The following is a 4,843-nucleotide window of genomic DNA, read 5'->3' as shown; positions in this document are numbered from 1 at the left end:
CGTATTGGCGCCGGCGCGCGCGCAGCTATTCGCCTTCGCTGTGCAGTCGCCGTCTGACACTGCGCTGGAGCCACTTGATAGCGCCTCTGACTAGCGTTTGCCAGTGTAGTATAGTCATGGAGAAAGAGAGCGCAAATGCTGCTCAACGGCGCAGAAGTGCGGAGAAGCTTAACTCATCGGATCCCGAAGTAGTTGCCTGGCAAAATAAATATACATGTGCCACATAATACATATACCGTGTGTGTGTTTCATTGGAGCAGCAGTAAGCATTATAATCAAGCTAATCCTAGACATTCAGGAAAGCTAAGAATAATTAGCCGAACCTTTGCTAACGCTACGTTATCGCGGCACAGCCGAGCTAAGCCACTGCAACATTCTTTCTTTTTATTCAGCACTTCTTCCTTCTTGCGCATTTCACGTGTGCTGCTAGTTGAGCCCCGTTGACCTGATCGGCTTTTTGCTCATCAAATAAATCATTTATCACCGTCGTGTGCCTATTGTCGATGCTGCTTTTGGATGCGCCAATCGGTAATCTGCCGTCTTTTTGCAAGTTCACACATTTGCAAGAGACGTGCTAAGTTTTTATTACGAGCACAATTTCGAATATCGAATTATTTATATATCGAACTATTTCACAATCTCCATCGAGTTCGATATATCCGGGCTCGATTGTACACCGAAAATAGAGCGAACCATCGCAGGTGCAGACCAGCACTTTGAAAATGCGCCATTTCACTTCCACTTAGGGCAAGAAATTCGGGGCTAATGCAGCCTGAAAATCGCTTGTTGATTTTTTATCTTTTCTTGCATTGTGCTTTTTGTTAAGCATCGCTGGGGCGATCAAAGTGTTTGAGAGTACGCAGTGTTAAAATATGTGCAAACATCCAGGTTTAAAAGGGCTTGAGCTTGTTGGCTTGGCTTCATAACAGAAAAAAGCGCGGGCAAACGGGACAAGAAAGTCCTGTCAGCCTTTCTTGTTCCGTTTGCCCGTGCTGTTTCCTGTTATTAACAAAAATAACAAATTCCATTTTGCCTCGTGCCTACTTATTCGATCAATGCTCGTTTCTTTATTCAAGGATACCATCTGGGATGATGACCTTCAGGAAATGCCAAGTTGGCCTTTCATATTTGCGAAAGGTATGCTATTCTCCCCTTCTTAATATCAGTAAATTATGAACCCAAATTTTCAACTTGCAGGTGGTGGTTTCCTGACAGCGAAGTCCTTCACAGTTTGCATTGACAACGTTCCTCTCATGCAAGTATGCAGTCCTAGAGAGGCGTTCAAGATATTATTCCTGGCACACTTTGCGTCAACGTTGCCTACCCAAAAGAGGCAAGTCTTACCCTGGAGTTCACTCATAGGTGAGATTGAAACTAAATCTTGAGCACAATGCTTTGGTCAATAACTCTAGCTTTCCGGTAACATTGAAAAAAAAAATGTATGGTATATTGCTGACATAAAATACCTTTATTTATTGAGATGGCTTCATTTAGTTAAAAGGAAAAGAAAGCGTTTTGGAACAAAATACTAAAACTAAACCATTATCCCATCAATGAGAAGCTACCTGTTTTATGGTATACTGCTTGCGAGTATCCACAAACATACTGGCTGTCAGTACTTAGACATTAGAAAGTTCAAATTCTAATTTTAGTGTTATATAGGTTAGAAGTATCATTTTAGACTTATGTGGCAATATTGTATTTAAAGTGAACGTAATGCAAGCAGAGATGGATGTATGCAGAAAAGCCTATTCTTAAAGTGGGTGCCTTTGTAGTTACACTGTATCTAAGGATATTTAGGTACTTCTGGACTGCTAAAGAGAATTGTCTCTTCTTTATAGGTCAACTGCCACTGTCAGTCCCGGAAAGGGCATAAAGACTGAGCATACACGTGGGAAAAAGCACAACATGAACCCGAAAGTGGCGTCATTGATTAGCTCCCTCAAGGACTTGACTTTTAAACATCCGTGCCTGCCAACTCGAACAATATCCCCGGGAGATTCCTTAATCTGGACCCCTTGTGATACTGTGGGCATAGTGAACGAAACGAGAATTGCAATGGCATGTTTTTCTTTGTTAGACACAACATTAATTACAACAGACAAGAAAGCCAAGGCAACTACAGGGGATGTTATTTGTAGTCATTACGAAGCAAATGTGAAGAAAGCAAAGTGGAACGAAAAGATAACGTGCCGCTGGCAGGGACCGAACCGGCGACCTTCGAATAACGCATAGTGACCGCATGGGATAGTGTGGGCACCTCTCGTATTTCAAGATGCACATGTTGGCAACTGCCTGAACTTCTACGTTTCATGTCAATAAACTTGTTTGCATTTCGCTTTATGGTTTACTGAATTAACGAATTTCTGAGAGAGGATGCGTGCTATAAAGGGGACAATGCAGATGCAAAAAATTATGGTGCTTTCTGTTTGTGAGGTTTTCTATTCTCGCACCACATACATTGTAGGTTTGCATAACCTGTCAAATTGCAGAATATTTGTCAACTGACGTTGCTGCGATGAGAAAGAAATACAATTTCAAAAATGTCTTGTTACTTAAAGCAGAAAGCACATTTTAATTACAGAAACTCCCTGTACTGAAGAAATGAAAAAAAAAACTTGTCAAGTCACAGAAGATTTCTGTACTAAGAAACCAAAAGTGTAGTAAAATTACAGAAATTCTCTGTTAGTGAGAACCGAAAAAATCATGTCAAGGTACAGAAGTTTTCTGTTACTGAAAACAGAAAAACCATTCGAAATTACAGAAATTTACTGTTACTGAGAACAAAAAAAAAACATGTAACATGACAGACATTTTCTGTTACTGAAAACAGAAAAAACCATGTAAATTACAGAAATTTTCTGTTAGCAGGAACAGAAGAGACATGTAAAATTACAAAAACGTAAAAACAGAAAACAGAAAGAGAACAGAAATTTTCTGGCAGGCCAGCTGCCAAACAATTTCTGTTTTTTTTTCAAGAAAATTTTTACAGTGTACGAGCGCTTAGAGACAATGAAGCGCTTAATGACAGCCTCACAGGGGTTTGTCAAAGTGTGAACTCTCTTAAAGAATCAGTGAAAAAAGAAATTGCGCCTGTAGGACAAACGAGTGAAATGACACATTGCATGTTGGAAGGCATGAGCGCACTACATGGAGCGTTTAGCGGCGAAATGGCCGAGATAAAAAATCAAACGGCCGAAGAACTTCCGCGGATTCGAGACGCAATTGAGACCGCAAAAAAAGATGCAGAAGCACGCGCGAAGACAATGCTGGAGTTGCAGAAGAAAGTGCTAGCATACGCTGAAAAGAATGCGTCCCGCTGCGACTTCTTCATTCCAGTAATAGAGTTGCTTGAAGCGTTGGCCTTGAATGACGGCAACTCCGCATTTCACCATGGAAAGGTTTATCTTCGTGGTTACAAGATTTCACCTGGTGTAGAACTAAGGAGGAAGGGACGAAGCGTGTCACTGGAAATGGGGCTACAGCTGCACAGAGGCGACCACGACGATGAGATTCAGTGGCCATTCGAGCACAAAATCAGGTTCACTATTCTGCACCCTGTGAAAAACGAAGAGCAAATATTCGTCCACTAGACATGGCCTCATGTTCTTGAAGCATTTGAGAAGCCGGCAAGTTCAAGCAACACATTTGCTTACGTCAATGATGGTTTCAGTTTGGGAGATCTGCAAACTCGTGGCTACGTATGCAACGACAAGCTGCGTGTCGTGATGGAGCTCCTCTAATGCTTGCCGCATTTGGTGTCAACAAAATATACAACGTGTACACAGTGGCATAAAAATATCCCGTTTTTGCGTCGAAATCTTTGTGGACCTCTGCAGGTAGGCGGCTGAAAATTGCAAAAATACAGCGGCTGGAACACTGTGAAGCTGGGGAAAATTTGATATAATTGCAATACCACATCATCCTCCTCTAGGCATTTTTTTAAATATTAGGTACAACGAAACGTTTGTATATAAAAGAAAAAAATTTAAACTGTGGGACACATGAAAATTATCAGCTGTCAAGTGTACTCTCCAGCACCAATAAAGAGTAGATATTTACTGTTTGACTTTCGACATCATACATTTATTTTTGAAAAGCCCCCAGCTCTAGGCTTTAGTAAAGGCTAACTTATTTTGCACAATGAAGAATAAAAACATAAAACCCAGAGTGACTGTCGTGTGGTAAGGCGTAAAATATAGGAATATAATAAAAAAATATAAACAAGACATATAAGTAATACCACCTAGAGCAGTTGTTCTCAAATGGGGGCCCGCAAAGCCCATCCTGGAAAAAAAAGCGCGTTATTGGCCCGTGACGACTGCCCCTTCTGATTTTTGGTACGTTTTGTTGCATACCATTTTTTTCGCTTTGCGGCGAAATTACGTTTCCCTTCTTTATGACATGGCTGTAAAGATTTTATTGCAGTTTTCTAACACATATACGCGCGAGCATACCCTTTTATCCTCGAATATTTCAAGATGTAACATAGCTGAAAACAGGCTCAATTTGGCTGAAGACCGCACAACTTAATGCCAAGCTGTTGAGATCGAATTGGCGTGGCGTGTTTACTTTTCCAGGGAGAAATAAAAGGTACTCATTTCATGCTGCATATTGTGTTAACTTATGACCACCACCCCCTTATCTCTCACTGGACGGGGTCTCTCATCACGTTCACCAGTGCACGAGGGCCCCCCAAATATTCCATGGCTGAGAACCACTGAGCTAGAGTAGGAAGTTTATAACGGAAGGTATGTCGCTGTGCTACACTCCTTGTTTAGCGTCGGAGGTGCAGGTTGAATTGACGTAGAAAATGCTGAAATCATATAAATCTGACCCGACA

General features: G+C 41.4%; 1 long non-coding RNA gene and 1 pseudogene across 1 annotated transcript; both read left to right on the top strand.

The window, feature by feature from the left end:
• The first annotated feature begins 1,031 nt into the window (after positions 1 to 1,031).
• Positions 1,032 to 1,997, top strand: LOC125759589 (uncharacterized). The gene is made up of 3 exons (XR_007417213.1): positions 1,032 to 1,137; positions 1,198 to 1,362; positions 1,842 to 1,997. It is a non-coding gene; the product is annotated as an uncharacterized LOC125759589 (long non-coding RNA).
• Positions 1,998 to 2,275: 278 nt separating this feature from the next.
• Positions 2,276 to 3,743, top strand: LOC119403433 (uncharacterized; annotated as a pseudogene).
• The last annotated feature ends 1,100 nt before the right edge of the window (positions 3,744 to 4,843 follow it).

Source organism: Rhipicephalus sanguineus, chromosome 8 (genome assembly GCF_013339695.2).
Source record: "Rhipicephalus sanguineus isolate Rsan-2018 chromosome 8, BIME_Rsan_1.4, whole genome shotgun sequence".
Lineage (NCBI taxonomy): Eukaryota > Metazoa > Arthropoda > Arachnida > Ixodida > Ixodidae > Rhipicephalus > Rhipicephalus sanguineus.
Note: the sequence above shows the minus strand (reverse complement) of the source record. Positions and strands in the feature narration are given on the sequence as shown.